Genomic DNA, 20791 nt, shown 5'->3' on the forward strand with positions numbered 1-20791 from the left:
GAGACCTAAATCTTAACTGTGGAAACTGAAATATCTCTGGGTCTCTGTTCCAGTCTCTCTTATACATGCCCCAGGGCCACTACTGCCTACCCAGGGACTCATCCAGTGACTAGGCAGGAACCCTCCCAGGGATCTACCAGAAGCCGCATCCCTCCACATACCTAGTAATAGGCGCACTGATTGAGTACCCAATGGTGGACTCTGAAATGGACCCTCGTCCTAGTGCCGCCCCATTGAACAAGCTACTGGAGGCAGTTCCAATGATCCAGGTACCAGATGGAATCCACACCTGCCTAAGCCCCAGTAGCAAGCACATCAACTGTGGACCCCACTGCAGATCCAGCAACAGCCTCGAATCTGGCTCCAACCTAGCATGACTGAAAATTTTGGGATAATTCCATCAGCCCCGGGAAACAAGAGGAGATGATCTTTACCTGCTAACACCAGTCTATAAAGACCGGAAAAGGTGTTTGCTCATTTAAATGCATATGCACTTATGCAAGTCTACATGGATCACAAAGAAATAGGCAGGAAACTAACAAAGCTCCAGTAACTGATCCCAAGTAAGTGGATCTATAACTCATGTGGCAAAGAATGCAAAATAAGCATCTTATAGAAACTAAATAAAATGCAAGAGAACACAGACAACAAAACCAGAAAAACAAAGCATGAACAAAATAAGTTTAAATAAATAGAAACCACGAAAAAGAACCAAACAGGAATCCTGGAGCTGAAGAATAAGAGAATTGAAAAATTCAATAGAGAGCTTCAACAACGGCTTTGATTATTTCATATTAGCCAGTTAGGGGGGGAAAAAAAAGAAGAGAGAGAGAAGGAAGGAAGGAAGGAAGGAAGGAAGGAAGGAAGGAAGAAAGAAAAAGAAAAAAAAGAAATTCTACATGAATTATGGGACACCATCAAACAAATGAATTTTTGTATCATGGGAGTCCCAGTAGGAGACTAGAGAAGGAAAGAAAATAAGAACTGAAAACTTCTCAACTCATGAAAGAGGGATGTACATCCAGGTACAGGAAATTCAAAGAACCCAAATAAGATAAATTGAAATAAGATTACTTCAAGACACATTATAATTAAAATGTTAAAAGGCAAACAGAAAGAAAGCATTTTTAAAGCAGCAAGAGAAAAATGACTCATCATATACAAGGGAACCCCCATAAGGCTATAAGCAGATGTCTCTGCTGAAAGCATGTAGGCCAGGTGGGAATGAAATGATATAATTCAAAGGGCTAAAAGAAAATACTGCCAACTAATAATATTATACCTGGTAAACTTTCCTTCAGAAATGAAGGAGAGATGAAGACCTTCCAAGACAAACAAGAATTAAGAGAACTCATTATCACTAGACCTGCTTAACAAGAAATAATAAAGAAGAGTTTTTCTAGTTGAAATAAAAGGACGCTAAGTAACATGAAAAGATAAGAATATAAAACTCAACAGTGAAAGTAAATATACAGTCAATTTCAGAATACACTAATATTGTAATAGTGGTAGATAAATCACTTTTATCTCTAGCATGAATGTTAAAAAATATTAATGCTTAAAATAACTATAGCTATAATAATTTTCTCATGAATGCACAATATACAAAGATGTAAAGTATGAAATCAATAGTGAAAATTGTGGGAGAATAAATAAGTGCAGAGTTTTTTAATGTGATCGAAGGTAACTTCTTATCAGCTTAAAATAGACTTATAAGATGTTTTATGTAAGCCTCATGATGACCCAAAAGAGAAAAACCTATGGTAGATTAAATTTTCATAGGATTAAAACTATGTAAGAAAGTTTTAATACTTTAATTTTAGGGGAAGAAAGTGGTTGGTTAATATTTTAACAGGACCCTCTGAGAAGAAGGCATTTGAGCTAAAATCTAAATAATGCAAAAGAGGCAGTCAGGCAAAGGTCTGAGAGAAGTGTTTTAGGCAGGAGGAAAACAAACACAAAAGCTTAAGGTTGAACTAAGCTTAACATCTTAAAAGAAAGAAGATAAGAAGGTCCATCTAACTGGACTGTATAGGATCTAAGTGGTGGTCAAGGAAAAGATTATAAAGCACTTTGAAGAGTTCAAATATTATTCTATTTCAATAGGAAGCCAAAGCAGGGTTACAAGAAGGTTGTAAAATAATCTGATTTAGTCTTGAAGAAAAGCAGAGGAGAAAATATAGGATAATAGAAGACTATTTCAGAAGTCTCGGTAAGATATGATGGTAGTCAGAATGACTATGGTAGTGGTAAAGTTGTGAGAATCAGTTGGATGCAGGGTAAGTTTTGGAAACAGAACCAATAGGACTTGCTTCTGCATCTGATGTGAAAAGCAAAACAAAATAATTGAGAAAAAAATGTAATTAAGTAGAGTAGTGGAAGGGTAGAAAGATAAGTAGAATGTCTAAATGTGGAATTTTAGAATTATATATCTGTTGTATGAGACTAAAAGTTGATGAGGGTGATTGGTCTTCATGAAAATAAAGGTCATTGAAGTTTAAGAAGTCACATTGGTAGTTTCTGCGAAGAAGTATGTTGACCCTGAGAAAGAAGGAGAGCTCGGAATGGCTAACTGGGCTCAACTTAAAAAGAAAAGAAAAGAAAACAGCCTAGTAGCCATTTCTACACATGGACTTCTCACACAAACTCTACTTCAAGGAGAACCCTGCACTGAACTGCTGCCTCCGAGACTTTCTTCATCCAATCGGAACTATGCAGCTATTTCCCCATCAGCATCTTCACTGACCAATCAGAGTGACTTCATTCTGACCAATCAGAACAGTGCTTTTTGGATCAATCAAACTGCACGGACTTGGAGTCCTCATGTGCATGAGGACAGACCAATTAAGGACCAGGAGCGGGAACTTCTATCTATATAAGTCAGCACCCCTCTGGCTAGAGAGTACACTTTCCATTTTCCCTTAAGACTAAAGCTTGCATTTCTTCAGCTGAAGCTGAAACACTGAAAATGAAACACCAAAGATGTCTGGCAGGAACAGAGCAGAACAGACCAGGGCAGGGCAGAGTGGACCGTACTATAGCAGAATGGAGCAGAGCTGTCTAGCCAGAAAGGGACCTCATCCTAAGGCTGCCTCACTGCCTTACAGCTTCATAATTGAGCTGTAAGACTATTAAGTGTTCCACAGCCAAGCTGTTTTCACAGCCATGCTGTATCACAATCAAGCTCTTTGCACTCAATAGTTTCCTTCTTCACCACACCCCTAGCTGGAGATTTCTGTTGGCATTGAATTAGTGCCAATGACCATTGGTTGACAGGTATCACACAGAATAATAGTTAGGTTTGGCATGAATAAGACGACATAATCTAAGAGCTAATATATTTAGTGAATTGAGAGGTGCCTGGGAGCTTGATAGATAACAGTGAAGAGAAGAGCATTAAGGAAGGTTAATAGGTGATAACAGCATCAGATGAGCAAAACTTTTTAGATAAAGTTGGAAATTTAATGAATTATGTATAGAAATGGGAGAAGTGTTTTATTTGAATTCTCACACAGAGATATAAAGGGTTGGGAAACGAGAAATCTTATTGCGAGAAAGCACCCAGAAAGTAAATCAAGCCAGAGGGATAATCACATTGTCAGGTTGAGAATATAATGACATTTGTTTACATTGAATCCATTTGTGTACGTTTTTGCCACAACACATAGTGCCAAGCAGTAACAAAATTTAGAGTGAAAACAACAGGATGTGAGTTTGGTGGGGAACTTTGGAGCAAGTGAGAATGTGAACACACAAACGGAAGGTTGACTCTAGAGATTTATATTCTTGCAAAGTGGCTGATGGTAACAGGGATGTTAGAATAGTAAGTTTATTTGACTATGCTTTTTCCCAGAAAATTTAAATTCAGTTCTTAATGAGATAATAGTGTTTGTGCAAGAATGACAGAGGTTGTGAAAGTTCTCGAGAGTTTGGTTTCACTGCAACTATCCAAAAAACAGAAGCATACATAGAGAAAATGAAACTTAACTTGGGAGTGAAGAGCAGTGATTGGATGGGAAGGTTGTCCTTGAGAGATGAATTCTGAGACACAATGGATAGTATGGGGCAGCCACAGCCAGTAGAGGAGGGTTGTTTGGAGTATGAATAAGGAAATAGAATATAAAGACAGTGAGAAAGAGACTATTGAAGGGTAGCAAATTTGTTATTGTAGAGGGAAAAATCTAAGGAGGGAATGAAAGATCAAATTCACTCTAAAAAAGAGAGGATTTGGCAAGGCAATTCAGAAAATAAAAATGAGATATATAGACAAAGAAATGACTGGGAAAACAAAGGGTTCCAAATCACATTCAAATAGCAGAACATGCTATCTCATCAAGATTCTAATAGTTTAGTGTCATTAACTATTCCATTTACAGGAGGGTCATAAATGCCTTATAAAAGTTCCAAAGGGCCAATACCTGGAATAACCTCTCCTAGCTCTGTTCCAGAGAAAGATGGAAGGTGCTTGGTTTGGCTGTTGATCCATGCTGCATCCCTTACTCTTACTCTGTCATAAAGAATGAGTCGAGTGGCATTCATGGTCAACATAAGACAAAAAGAGAAGAAATCTCAGGCTACATTATACAGAAATAAATGAGACCCCCATCATGTAAATGATCTGGGGTGAGATGCAGGCCTTAGTAATTTTCAAGTGTTCATGGTTTTTAAAATTCTAATATACAGTCAGAGTTAAGAATCACTGATATAAATTAAGAGAGAAATATTTCCAATACTTCCTTACAGTACCAAGAGAGAAATATTTCCAATACTTCCATAACAGTACCATCATGGAAACTTAGAAGCTATGACTGAAGGAGAAAATTACAAATATTTCCCACTTATAAATATCTATGCAAAAATTCCAAGCAAAATATTAACAAACCAATTTTAGTAGCATATTAAAAGAACAGTAGAATGTAACCAATAGGGATACATCCTAAATTTTATTAGAAATGTGATTATTACTCCTTAAAAAGAATAGATGAAAAGTGTATGGAAAGTTGTAATATTATTTATTTTTTTTTTTTTTAAATATAAAAAACTGATTGATTCTGCACTTTGAGAAAACACATCACATCTCCTTGGTCTACACATATCCTGCTTACTGGTAAAATCCTAAAAGCCTTGCAATCAGTCAACTTTAAAATACAGATATATGCTTTTTCTGATATTATTCTGAAATTGCTTGCCAGTGCCAATTAGACTAGAGAAAGATAGAAGGTATTTAATGTGTAATACATGGAAAACAATAGCAAAAATGGAAAACGCAGGAGAGACTAGTAAAAAAAGTATCGGAACTATTAAAGAATTTTAAAATAGTGACAAAGTTAAAAACAAATATACAAAATACCTTACCTGTATACTACACAACTAATAACAGTTTAGAAAATGCACTTTAAATATATCTCATTCATAATAGTAAAAGTGAAAAAAAATCTTAAAAATAACTTTACTAAAAATATGTAAGACTCATATGAATAAAGTTACAAAACTGCCAAAGCAAGAATAAAGTTGAAATACATGAAGAAAGCTATTGTTCTTGAACACAAAGATTCAATTTTGTATGACAGTTATCCCTAAACCAATCAATAAATTTAGTGTATACTCAATGAAAATTTTAACGTGTGTGTATGTATATGGGTCTGCCTCTCTCTTTATCTCTGAGTTTAAGTTTGAAATGTGTCAATATTTTAAAATTTATCTAACAAAGAAAAATTTAAAAAGAACCAGCCAGGTAAATTTCATACACACACACACATACACAAACAAATGATGAAAGAGGATCGGTACTAAATAACATTAAAACATATAATAAAACAACCAAAATTACAACAGGATGATGTAGGTGCAGGACTAGAATAAATCACTGAAAAATAATTTTTAAAAATCTAAATATATCCAGGAAACTTTGACAATTAGAGTATGAGAAAGCAGTATTTCAAACAGACAAGAGAAAGATGGATTATTCATTAAATGTCACTGGGATAACTTCCAGTCATTAGGTAATAAACAAGCCAGTGCTCACTCATTTCTCCGAAATAATTTCTAGACAGATCAAAGATTTAAACATAAATATATAAATTATATATGTATATAAATATAAATATATATAAATTATATGTAAGTAATTGGAAAATTAGGTATACATATATAATTGGAAAAGTGGTTTCTTTTGCTGTGCAGAGCTTTTTAATTTGACATAGTCCCATTCATTTGTTTTTGCTTTTACTTCCCTTGTCTTTGAGGTCAAATTTATGAAATCCTCTAAATCCAAGATCCATGAATTTAGTACCTATGTTTTTGTCTGTAAAATTTATTGTTTAAGGTCATATATTTAAGTCTGATTCATTCTGAGTTAATTTTGGTGTATGATTACAGATAGCAGTCTAGTTTTATTCTTTTGCATGTGGCTTTCCAATTTCCCAGCACTATTTATTGAAGAGGCTCTCCTATCTCTATTGTATGTTTTTGGCTCATTTGTCAAAAATTATCTGTCCATATATACAGGGACATTGCTGCATTGTTTATGAAAGCCAAAAGTGAGAGATTTTGAGTACTTTGACTCATTCATACAATGAAACATTACATTTTAAAAAAAATAAAATAAACCTCTATGAATTCAATGGAAAAATATCAAAGGCATGTCTGTTAGCTTGAAATGCATTCTGCAGAACAGGACCCACAGTGTGATCTGATTTATGTTCTAAGTAATATTTACATGTGTTCTCCTTGATATATAGCCACTTTAAACTTCAGCATGGTTAACATCTTTTTTTTTTCTATAAAAGGCATGTATTGCTTTTTTTAAAATTAGCTAGCTATATAAAGAGGTAAAAATGTGTTTCTTAACATGGTCCCCATGTTAAGAAATGAACTACCATTGTCAAAGTATTATATATACTAATACACATTATCCATTTAAATTGTAATAAAGCAGTTCGGAAGGCATCTCTAGGGACTCCAATGCCTTATGTCAAATTGTGAGAACATTAATTTTTGTTTTGTAAGTCACTGACTATGGTGATAAACTGGAAGACTGGGCAGGATGTAAATGGACATGTTGAAAAAGTTTTATTGAATGAAATTCTGATATCTTCTCTACTCTATCTTAACCTCTTTTATTTTTGTTTCCTTCTTTATCCTTTCAAATATTTACTGAATGCTTACATAAAGGTGGAGCCATATGAAAGAACTGAAACCTATTTTTGATCTGTAAAACTATCAATTTCCTCTAATTTGATCTCATACATTTTAGGCAATCATGATATTTAATCTGCGCTATATTTTTATGTGGTGAATGTCATTAACATCAATTTTTACACACACACACACACACACACACACACACACATCATGGAGCAAGTTATTTAAATTTCAAAGTATTATTTATTGACTTTATTAAAATACAGAATTTATTTCACATCTATATTTTTGGATCCCCACAATTTCCATTTGTCTGACTGCCACTACTACTATGATCGATCATTACATTTCACACATACTTAAAACCAAGCAAAGGGTGGAGTTCCATCTTTAAAAACTAAACAGACCTTTCAGACAACACATTTTGGCAATGGAAACTGGACAACATTTATCACACACAGTAGGAAAGTTCTCATTCTGTATTTTATAAAGAATAGCCATATACCAACTGTTACAGAATGAAATAAGACAAAACATCTTAACAAACTATTTAAAACATTTTCTTTAAAAGACTTCCTCCATTGCCAGAGAGCTTGAATAGCATCCTGGTCAGTCATCCAGAGTAATTCTTCACAAAATTGATGAACTTGGCTTCCACTTTAGAAAGAGAGCTATCTTTTTTTATATATTTGCTTGGATTTTTGCTTTAATGTCTTCTACAGAACTGGATTCCTGCAGTGTCTTAGGGGTTTTTTCCATTTTTTGTTTGTTTTTTGTGTTGTTGTTTGTTTGTTTTTAAGGATTCTTGATCTTTCGATCTTTGTATTAATAATTTGTGTTCTGGTTTGATTTTTGTACATTTTGGCTGGAGTATTGATATAGATTTCTTTACTGTAGCTTTTTCTTCAGCTTCCTCATCATCAAAATCATCATCATCTTCATGATCATGATCTTTATCAGCAGCAAGTTTTACTTTTTTCTGTGGAATGTTTCTACCACTTCCAGGAGCAGATCACTTTCCAGATATATTTAGGAGTTTCATTTCCCCCTCTGTCTTCATCTTCTGACTCTGCCTCTTCCTCCACAGCTACAAAGTGTTGTTAACTAATATGCAGAAGCCCTGAAACACACTTAACTCTAAGACCACAGGTGGTATTATTATTTCAAAGCCCCCAAGGGGAACCACTGGCTGTAGAGATATTTTTAAAGTTGCCAGTGTTACCTTAACTAGACTACCTTCATAATTCATTGTCTCTGCTTCAACTATGCACAATTCATCCTTTGCGTTAGCTCATAAAAGGCTGTTCTTAAAGATAATTGAGGCTCATTTTCAACATTATCTACTTTAAAGTGATAATTTTTGTTAACCTTTAGTTCATAATAATTCTGGAGGCTGGAAGTCCATGATCAAGGTGCCAGTATGCTCAGGCGAGAGCTCCCTTCCAGGTTGCAGACTTCTTGTTGTATCTTCATATGGTGGAAGGGGTTTAAACCTCAAAGAATGTAAATAGCTTTCAAAAGAGTACACAACTAGATAGTGCTGGAGTCCAAACTAGAACTGGAAGCCTGTTTGACACTAAATTACAAATATTTTATCTTCTTTCATGCTGGGTATTTATTTCATAAGAGGGTTGCATTTCTTTTTATTATCGCAGAATATCACGTCACATTTTTACCATCCACTCATTCTTTGTTCATTCACCATTTATCAAATGTTTTCTGGTGGTACACTAGTAAATGTTTAATAACCTATTCTCTGAGGGAAAAGCCCTTTCCAATTCCTAATTTTATGGCATAAATACTCCCACCATGCCTGATTGTAAGCTACCAAGTTGACACAAAACAGCCTGTAGAGTTCCTGAAAATCTGAAAATCAGTTCTCACAGACCAGCATGAGTCACACACAGCACACTGTGGACTGCTTTTCATATACCAGCAATTTGTTAGGCATTAGAGAAAAATAGAAATAATGATATTTCTGCTTTTGAATAATCCAGAGTCTAGTAAAGGAAAATAATAACCAACAACATAAATTATCATAACTTTTGGGAAAATTGAATAATTTTAATATCTATTATCTTCTTTAATTTCTCATCTTTTAGATGACTATTTGTAATATTGTTCTCAATTGAAGATTACTTTAATCCCCCTCAAAACCATAATGTAAGTAATTAAAATGTGTCCAACAGGTTAGCCATAAAAAAATTGTAAATCAAAATTACTTTAAAACCTTTTATTCTTCAAATTTCCTATGTACAAAAATTCTTTAATGTTAGCTCATCTTGTATATTCTCTCTAATGTGACTTTTACTAGCTCTAGAAAATTAAAACAGAATTAAATGGTAGTAACTACCTGTGTTGCATGTGATAATTACTATAATCATGCCATCATCATTCTCCGAATTGATGTATTTTCCCTACAACACATCAAGAAAATTATTTACTTCTAAGATGACAAATTACTTACAACAACAATTCAGACAGGTATTACAATGATAGGTAATAAGGTAAACACAATTTTCCCTTGAAATAGAAACACAACTGGTTCTATATGTTGGCATGTATAGATTTTACACTTAAAAACACGCATTAAATTTTGTAGACATTAAGGACTCTGATTAACAAAAGCCTAATGTTGACAATGGAGATGCCTTAGCCATATTTTCTCTATGAAACACACAATGTTCTTTATAATATTAAAAAAATGGCCATTGTTATAGGAGAAAGCCAGTTTCACCTACCAAAGTTGCTGATTTAAAGGCAGCCTTAATGACAAATTACTAAACAATTTTAAATATGAAATGAATTGTTTTCTTGCATAGATAGTAAGTAGAAAAGAGGAAAGTATTTTATAAAATATTTTTGTGAAAATTGCTATTCATTTTTAGGGTGTTATAAACCCAATACTGAATCTGATGATCTATAATGTGAGAGAGACAAAGTTTCTGCAGATAAGTGTAACTCCTTTTTTGACATAACCCTATCTTTCCCACCCATAACACCAAAGAGCAACATATTTATTATCAGACTTCTAGAAACTTATATGTAATTAAATTTAAACCAATTACTATACACATACATGTGTACATTACTAGTTTTTAAAAATTATACAAATGCTATTTGCATATATATTTTCTTGAATATATTGCTGTAATTAGAATAGTTTTGATACTGTTTTTATCTCAAGGTATAGTTACTAGAATTCTAACTGTCATACTGGGATCTATGAAATTTTTTTATATTATAAATCAATCTGAATTTAAAAATGGCAATTATTAAAAATGGTTCATAAGACATTTATGGCCAGAAAGTAAATGTAAGTTTAATGCTTTTTCAACAGAAATGTCTTGAGCTAATTACTGTTTTAAATAAGACTAAGTGGATGTTTAGATACAAGGAATGTTTAAAATATGACCTTGTCCTGAACAGAGTCTAGGACAGAAACATAAACAAGTATAAGAGAATGTATAAGAGAATGTGATGACCAATTTGTTACATGTACAAAGTGAATGATGAAAACATAGGGGAGGGAGTAGGTAATAAAAGGCATGACTATTGAAACTTGAAATACAATAAGAATAATCCTACCATGTAAGTGCAGAAGGATTATTCAACAGAGAAAGAAAAAGCTGGCAAAGTTTCTCCCTACTATTAAAAGTTCTGATTTTCAGTTTGTGGACACAGACAGGTCTGTAATTGAGCATCTCTCCAATGATTCATATTCTTACAATCCTTATTCAATCCACTTCACGTGGGTTGAATTTTTTGGTATAATCTACTCAGTTTTAAGACAAAATTTTTTTCCTTTTAGTGAACTGTCAACTTATTTACTTTCACACATATGCATAAAGCCATGTTCCATAGAAAAAACACATTAATTCTGCCCACACCAACCATTGGTGTTAAGAATCATGAGGAACCATCAGATTTTAGCTTAGTCTGCTTTTTATGTTTGCTGAATTTGGATTTAATTAATTGAATTTTGAAGTTTTTTTTTTATCATATTGTTATTCTCATGATATCCAACAACTTCAAAAGCAATAAGAATATTTTAAGAATATATATGAAGAGTGTAATTTTTATAGAAATGATAGTTGAGAAAATTAAATTTTAAAGTGGTAAAAATGACAAACATTTTACATATACATAGCAAATAAATCATTTGTGAGTAGCAGTAATTCAGAAGGTCTGGTGGTGATTCATATATAGGCTAACCATATGTCCCAGTTTGCTTGGGACAGTCTCAATTTACATCTGTTATCCTACTGTCTTTCTGGTTTGTTGTCTGTCACAGAATTTTTATTTTTTAAAAATGCTATTTTTAATAGTTGTATTTAAACAACATGGTATGAGTTTGAGAGCTCTCTACTTTGTACTATGAATTTCTTCCATGATCTCTCTTAGTATATGTGAAACATATGTTCATGGAACAGAATTCTCCCTTTCACTGGTAGTTAAATTTAGAGACAAACAATATCTTACTTCTTTCTCCAACCCTTTTCAAATGCAATGTAACTAACTTAGCTCTTTTAACAGAGAACACACAGAAGTCTTGCTGATAAACTAAAGAACATTGAGAAACCCTTCAGGTCTCTTTCAAAGATAGGTGAAGGATTAGTGCCACTCCCTCTGCTGACCCATTTGGTATACCATCCAACCATCCACTTTCATCATGGCCATGGCCAAGTCCATGATCTTGAGAGGGCCAAACCACAAAATATTAGTCAGCAAGACAGTGGGAAATGTAGAAAATATTGGAAGGGTATATGTGAATTTAAGTGGGTAATAGAGGCCAAGAAGCCCTGCCTTATCAAGCGATAGAGCAGTCCGATGTCTGTTGCTACAATGGTTGTTACATTGTTTTATGGTGTAAAAGTGCAACTCATATTATTTTTATTTTCCAATAAACTATTTAGGAACAGTAATTTTAAAAAGTACATGTTTAATAAAAAAATTAGTGATTCGATTTCTGCTTCTCAAGATTTAGGAGTGTAATATTCACAAAATATATATTGTTGTTCACCATCCACCTTGGGAACTATAGCAATATCACTGCTAATAGTAAATCTGAAGAACACAAGTCTACTTAACAAAACATCTCCATGGGTTTCAAGTATTATAGTTAATTTAAGATGACTATACATGAAAACCAGAATTTAATACATGCAGCAACAGAAGATGTGTTCGTATAATATTCTGTGAAACATGATTTTGTTTTTAGATTGAATTACTATCTTTTTAAGTTAATCCTGCTCACTTTTAATTTCCAGTTTTCACATGCAAGGATAAAATGTAGAGTAATAGCTATTAATTTATTGGTTTGAATAGCAGAAGAACTTTGCAAACAGCTAAATGAGTCCAGTTTTATATTGTTGTCATTAGACTCATTAAAGTTAATTCCTAAAATAGTTCCTTATTTTTTTCCTTCAATTCATGGAATCAAAATAGAGCTTTAAAAGTTTATTGTGTCTGTATAAATTATGCTCTCCCAGAGAAACAGAATCAAATGGATATGTGTATGTATAATGGATATGTGTATGTATGTGTGTGTATATGTGTGTGTGTGTGTATATATATATACATATATATATATATATATATATAGAGAGAGAGAGAGAGAGAGAGACTTATTTAAAGAAATTGGCTTCCATGATTATGTAGTCTTGGTAAGTCAAAACCTGCAGGGGAAGCTGGCAGGCTGGAGACCAAAGAAAAACTGCAGTTCTAGCACAAAGGCAATCTGTTGGTGGCATTTCGTCTTTCTTGGAAGAAGCTAGCATTTGTTCTATTAAGGCCTTCAACTGACTGAATAAGACCCATTCACATTATGGAGGATAATCTGCTTTACTGAAAGTCCACTGATTTAAATGTTAATCTCATTAAAAAAAAAAAAACTTTCACAGAAACATCTGGAATAATGTTTCATACTGTAGCCCAGACAATTTAATACTAAAATCATCACAATGTCTAAGGTAAACCATTTTCTAATCTTGTGAATGTTATTATTTTCTATTAAAATAATGAACATTGAAGATAATACTATAAATACAAATTTTGCTAAAGAAAACATATTGTTACTAAATTAGTAATTCTATTACAGGATGTTACTTGTAATTGGTCATAGTAAATACATCATTCATATTTGTGCTTAAATTATATGCGATATTTTACCAAGTGATGGGAAAGCCATGGCTGTTAAAAACTCAACTACACAATTCAGTTTAAAGAACTTGAATACAAAAGTTTACATTAAACTTGGACATAGTTATTTGGCCTTGCTTCTTGGAGTCTAATCTTCAATCAGCTTTTAAAAATGTTTGCTGTTAAAAGTTACTTTGTAAATCATCCAAAATGTCTTATGATAATACCAATTTCAAATTTGGGAAAGGAGACACATTGTTTTTCTCTGTACTTTGCTTTCAGTTTGGAATTATTTGGAGACATTGGGTAAAATCATCCAACAAATAAAAAAATAGCATTTTGATGCTTTTAATGAATTTCAGTTATTTAAAACAAAGCTTGAAAACAGGAAATATTGAAATTTATACATATAAAAATGAGAAAGGAACTGCATAAAGTAAACATAAAGAGCATAGAAAATATGATTTAATTTTAAAATGCTTCAATTGTACTTTGAAATGTGGAAAAAATATTTGATAGAATGAATCTACTTTTTTGCAGAAACTATTTTTAAACTGCTAAATTTATGGTCTCTACCAGAGTAAAATAAAAAATGAGAACTCCAATGATTTGAAATATCAATATTTAGGGAAAAAAATTATTAATACAGAAAATTTGTCTTATAAATATCTTTGCTGAAAAGGTTGGAAGAGAGGCAAAACAAAAACCAAACCTAATGAAAAATATTGGGTTGAAATATTTTTATATTTTAAAGTGAAAAAAATTGTATTATTTTCTATTTAATAGAATTTTCACTGAGCTTAGGAAGGAATTTAACATATATAAAAATAGTATTTCTCAATTAAAAATATTATGATCTACAGGAGTCATTTGAAGGTGTCAATAATTTCAAATTTATTAACCATAAAATACAACTTTGAAGATTACATATTTTTAAGATTTGATATTTTAAAAAATTTTTAAATAAGGCCACATTGCAAGTGAATATAATTTTTTTCAGAAATAAATATACCATAAATATGGTGTAAAACTGATAAAATACAAATTTGATTAAAATATGAAAATGTGTATCAAGAATAATTAAATTGCTTATGCTATATTTTTACTCAGACCATCCATATAATCAATATAAAATAGATTTTGCTTTAATAAAATAGATATGCTACTTTTATTTTTTAAATTTTATTTCTTATTAATAGTTTTTGAATAAAATTATTATATAAAGACAAAGACAATCTAATATATTAGTCAGTAAATAAATATTCTAAAAATTACACAATTTAAATATCTTAATACCCTTTTAATTTTTTCAAATGACTCTACTTAATTACTAAATGATGTGACCACACGTTACGTGACAAACTTTACCTCTAAACTAAAAATCATTAGTGGCAGATTATGCTGTGACAAAATACATTTTTTTAAGTGTTCAAATTTTTGGCTCCAGGATTGTTAACAATATCCAATGCCTTATTATCTTGCCACTAGTTCAAGAAAAGGGAAGAAATTAATTTCAGAATAAGCACAAGGACAGAATTATTGCTTAAACTTGAGTTGCAAACCATATATATTTTCTATTGGTATTCTTGTTAATAATTCCTAAATTTTTATGAGAGATACTATCAAATACTTCAAAGGCTTTGTCTTCCTTTACTCTAGCAACCTCATAGAGTAGGTACTACTTTCATCCCTTTTATAGATAAAGAAAACAAGGCATAGAGAAGTTTGGCAACAAGTCCAAGGTCACAAAAGTGAGAACTTGTGATTCAACATGGATTCTATTTACAGTTCCTTGGAAATAACATTACAGAAGAGTGGTGAGCACTGAATGGTTAGGGATCCTTTACTAAAGATAAACTTATCAATATTAAAAGGATACAAGTGGCAAATACAAGGTAAATCATTAAGTAGGAGAAGAGTGTGTCTAGCTATATAAAACATGGTAGGATCAGCTGGCTTAAGCCTCACTTCATCACTTTGAAGGACTCTTAAATGCATCTGCCTTTTAACAAGCAGATGTGTCTCTAAGTGCAGTATTTCTATAATATGTGGCTCATTTTTCAGACATTATTTCACATGAGATGGAAAAGATTTTTGAGGTGGTTTTTCCTCTGCTATCTGTTGTCATCTGAACTAAAGAGTTAATGCAATTTCTATATGAGGAAAAGGAAACTCATGACAAAAACTCTCTAAGATTGTTAACTTTCCACTGGACCATCTTTTAGGCAAAAAACCTCCCTCAAACCTCACAAAGTCTCTGACGTAAGGACACAAAAGATAATCAGTGTATAGTTACTGAATATTTATAAAACTCTCAACATTATTTGATAAGAATTTTTGTCCAGGTTCCAGCATGTACAACATCCTCTGGCAAATCCCTCAGAATGCTTCAGATTTGTACTACCCCACTTCAACAAGGCACTCTGCTTAAACTTAGATTGTATTCTTATTAGCACTCACACAATTTAGTTCTTTGTAAAAATTCACATTTCTGTTTGCACTTTTCTTTTCTGAAGTCTTATCTCCTCTCTAGCAGTATTTACTCAATATCCCCTGAGCTCTCTTTGAGCAATGATAGTACACAGAGTGGGATTTGCCAAACATGAATATTCCATAAAGGATCACAGGGATTCTCTAGCTTGCTGACTCCATCGTCTTTGAAGGCAAATTTCAACATTAACAGAGTTCTGTTCCTCCTTTTCAGAACTAAATGATAATAATAACCCCATATTATGAGAGTAAATTATATTCAGTAGAGAATTATCATTCATATAGATACAGAGCATACCTTACTCATCTGCATTTCTTCTTTCCCTAGATTCTTTTGGCATGTCAGAAGAAGGGGCCTATCTTTCAGGTTATAACAACTAGAAAGATATCAATGAGATAAAAAGAAAAATAACTCATGGATGGTCATTTAATGTAAAAATAAGACTATGACCATAGTTTGGGCTGTGACATACTTGGATATAAGAATCAGATTTTATACACCTTTTTATCCCAATATATAACAGAATATCTGGTACATAATATTTGTTTAATAAACATTTGTTAAAGGAATGAAGTATGGGTGGTCAAACTGGACCAAATCTGGCCATCCCTTATTTTGCATGGCCCATGAAGACACACATGTTCATGCACTTACATGATGTCTATGGCTACTTTCATACTACAAAGGGAGAGTATGTGGCCTCTTAGTTTGCAGAACCAAAACAAATTGCCATCTAGGCCATTGTAGAAAATGTTTCCTAAATTCTGTATAAGAGAATGCTTGAAAATGGAAAAAGAAAAAAACAAAAAATAAAAAACTAGTCATCTTTTCCATGAGCATAATTTTATGTACTTAACAATTAAAGCATATATAAGTTTAGTATTTTACTTTTTATTTACTGTATTATATGACTTTTTCTGTGATGAACTTCAGTCTTCATTCTTTTTTTAACAGCTGCAACTGTATTCTGTTGTGTATATATGTTGTATGACTGGCCCTTCCTGACCCAGTTTTCACGTTTCGGAGATAAGACTCATGTAGATAAATTCTAAGGTGCTTCTGACTCTGGCCCTTTCTGGTTCTGTCTCCCTCCCATGGTCTTTCACATACATGTGACTTTAGAGATTGCACATATGCTCTCTTACTTTATTCTAACATATATGAGGACAGTTAACAGAGCACATTCTAAACTTTCCTCTTACAGTTAAAATGCAAAACTCAGAGTCTTTCCTCAACACCCGTAGTATGGCCCCTACTGGTAGGTCTAGGTTTTCACTCATGTTTACATTCTTAAAAGAATGCTGCTAAATGGAGATAATATCACATTTTATTCCCTTAGGTATTTTTTTCCTAGATGCTAAATTATGTCAACTTCAGAAATAAAATATAATGGAAAATGAAAATGTGTTTGATTTTTCCTACTTTTCACATTTTTAATCTGCTCACTGAAATGTTTATATAAGTAGAACCATTATTTTATATCCATGTATTCATTCATCTACTCATAAAAAATCTAAATATCTAATATAGAGCTAGGCCCTAGGGATAGAAACACCAGTGAGATAGATACTAGACCTTGATGAACAGCTCAGTGATGAGTAAAATTCTAAATACCAAAGATAACAAATAAGTTTCATTAACTAGATTCTTATCTGATCAGTGCATCAGTGCAGCAAGATATCTAATTATGTTTAAGTTTAGTGACATATAGAGTCTCAGATGGCGAGAAACATGAGTTTATGCTATTTATTTAGCTCCCCAAAACAAAAGTAGCTCCCCTAGACTTTGTGTTTCCCAAAATTTCAAAATACATTACTGTATGAATACACTACTGTAACGGCTCTGAGGGCAGTTGGGCCATATCACTCCCCCAATGCACCAGTCTGCCTGTTTCTCTTCCACTGGAGCAAGCGTATTTTCTTAGGATCACCCAGTATCACAAGGCTTTTGTTTCTGGGACTTGCAGCTCACAATAACAGTGTCAGTGTCCCTATTATTTAGACAACTTCCAAACTAATTCTAATCAGGTTAAAACTTTCTGTAAGTTCTGTCTTACATAAATTTAGTCTTGTCATTCTGAAAGATAGCTGCCCTTCTTTCTTTGTCAGATATGAAGAGTCATGAGTCACTTCCGCCTTTGCTCAGAAGCAAGAAAGCAACAATAGGCACAGCAACATCACATCTGGGAAGAAGCTCAAGTCGTATCTTGCTGCGGTCACAGGCAGCTTCACAAAGCAAAGAAATGATAAAGAGGAAAAAAGGTGCACAAAAAGAACAAGCTTATTTCCCTTTTGGCTGAGAAAATGTGCAAGTGAGGAGATAGGTAAGGGTGTGCTGGGGCTACCCTTGGACATACTATTTGGCAGATGGTTCATGAATGACAGACTCATTGTCCTAACTCAAACAGAACAATGACTTTTCTAAATTTGGGCTGGTTTCTCTGGTTAATAGGGTCCGTTCACAAGGCTAGGTCCAAGAGGGTAAAGTTCTGTAGCAACATTCAGGTACTTTTCAACATACATTTTTCCTTGACCATTATGTCATGATACAAGATACTTAAGGAATTATAGGAGATCGATACTATTTCAGGGAACTCTAGATTCCCCTCTGCAGTACCCATTTGGTCCCTTGTCTGTCCTATGTTACTGTTCCATTCCATTTCCTGATTGTCTCTGTGGCTACAAATGCTGCCAATAAGATGACATTTCCTACTCAGCTATACTCTTGAGTCACTCAAAGTCCTTATGACCCTTCTACTAGTTTTATATTTATCCACATGATTCTTCAGTGAGAGGGAAGAAAAGAAGTTTATAATTTAACTTCCATGTGCTGCCTGAGCTTCACAGAGCAGCTCTGAATCAGCTACCTATGAATGCAAAAATATAGAGACTCAAAATTCAATTTAATATGCTCTTGGTTGGCCAATCACAATGAAAATCTCAAACTTGCTACTCAAAATTTAAAATATTCAAACTGCAAGATTCAACTGTAAAATTTTATATAATTGCTCCCTGAGATGTTTGTAGATGATGCACACTTATGCTCCTTCCCCAAAATTACTTCTCTAGTTACCCATCTTTAAACTCTCATTAATAATAACAGCTATGATTTATTAAGTGCTTATTATGTTAAGAGTACTGTTCTGAGTGCTTTACATATATTAACTCAGTCCTCAGAGGAAGGTCCTTTTATCATTCCCATTCTATTTTTTATGGCACGCAATCTACAGAGAGATTAAGTAAATTGCTCAAGGTCACACAGCTAGTAAGTGGCAGAGCTGAGTAAATCCAGGTAGTGTGGCTCTGGAGAGCCTAAGTTCTTAACGATTAAGCTCTTTTGTTAACCCCTGGGCTCATTATGCAGCAGCAATCTTCATTACTGTGTCATCATTTTGTTGAGGAGATGTTTTCATGGTGTGCTGGAATACACCTAGCAAAAATCTTGCAAATGTGCACACTCACAGAGTACCATGTAGACACTATTGAGTGTCTGAATACTAAGGAGTCTACAGTGGGTTACAAGAAGCCCTTGTATCTCTCTCATACTTTTGTTGTATCAGGTAAAGATTGATTTGTACTATATTTGAGGCAGCAGAATAAAATATACACATAAAGGAAACAGGGAGTGCTGTTATATAGCTAATGAATGTGGGTAAGGTACGACATAAGAAGATAACCAAAATTGAGAAATGCTATGTGTTGACTTGGACTGTCTGATTCCTTCCAGGGACATTGCCTTCCTTCAGTCTTGTCATACAAATTATGTGATAATTCCTTCCTCAATACTATTATATTACAAAATTCAGGTTCTCTTTCATTGATGCTTTCATGACATTAACGTAGGCACCCCAATCTGTGGAGTAATTGTCACATATATTATGTACATATATTATGCTATCTCAAGCAAAATCCAATTTGTTGTGGAAAATTTATGCTCCATTTACCTTGATTCTGCCACCAAAATACCATTCAGTGTGGCATGTGATCTGAAGAGAAAGCAAAACCAAGCATCCCCAAGTTATTCCCAGACTCCCCAGTTGTTAATCATATTCCAATGCAAATCTACTGGAGAATTTTAAAATGCCAAGTCAAGCACGATTGGGCATCAAAGATTATAAACCTTTGGGGAGAATCTATATAAATATGGAAGAGTGGAAACCATTCATATTATTTTAGCATTCTAGAACACTCATCTAACTTAAAAAATTTTTTTTGTTGTTTTTTGAAAGGAAAGATGAATGGGCATGTATCACTTTGGGCAGAATTCTGCAGAAACTATAATCTACGATTATTGCACTTTTCTGAAACTCTGTACTTTATTTTAAAGGTCGTGGCTGTATAATTCTGACTTTAGCAAGTAGGAATATTTTTCAAAAATGTAGCCTAACTTTATTGTTCATCTTTAAAAATTCATTTTATATTTGATGGGCTAGAAATTTGAAATTCAAATTACTTCCTTTCCCTTTATTCTTAGCAAAATCATTTAAGAGCTGTAGTTCATTTATAACAAAATACAAATAAAATACACTTCATAATTCAACAAGAACTAATTAAAATTATTTGAAAGCCTGTACTTTTAGGTGAGTAAACTATAAATTCCAGTTGCATAACTCAGAATCTTTATAAGTTTTTTAAGGAGATTAGTCATCTACTGTGTCATTGAATCAGAAAGCTAAAAGGAACATTAAAGTTCACTTCCTGCAAACTTTCATATAACTGATGAAGTCTGGAGAGTTTCTTCAGCAAGGATAAAGTCACTTTCTAATAAGTTGCAAAGTTGGGGATCAAGTTAAGGTCTGTTGTTTCCAAGTCCATTGCACTTTCTACGCTTGGCTAATCCATACTGGATACTGAGTAAATCCTTCTAACATCTCTTGGCCAACATCAAGCCAGACTACATTTTCTCAAGCCCCAGATCAGGGATTGCAGGTGACACTGAGTCTCCTGTGTGGTCACTGATTTTCAATAAGACATAATATTTCCATGGATATCCTTTTCCAGAAGATCTAAGCAGAAG

General features: G+C 33.1%; 1 pseudogene; it reads right to left on the reverse strand.

Moving 5' to 3' along the window:
* Nucleotides 1-2927: 2927 nt before the first annotated feature.
* LOC120611974 (nucleophosmin-like) overlaps nt 2928-20791 on the reverse strand; it is a 64993-nt pseudogene continuing 47129 nt past the window's right edge.

The sequence above is a fragment of the Pteropus medius genome, unplaced genomic scaffold (genome assembly GCF_902729225.1).
Source record: "Pteropus medius unplaced genomic scaffold, Ma_sr-lr_union100, whole genome shotgun sequence".
Lineage (NCBI taxonomy): Eukaryota > Metazoa > Chordata > Mammalia > Chiroptera > Pteropodidae > Pteropus > Pteropus medius.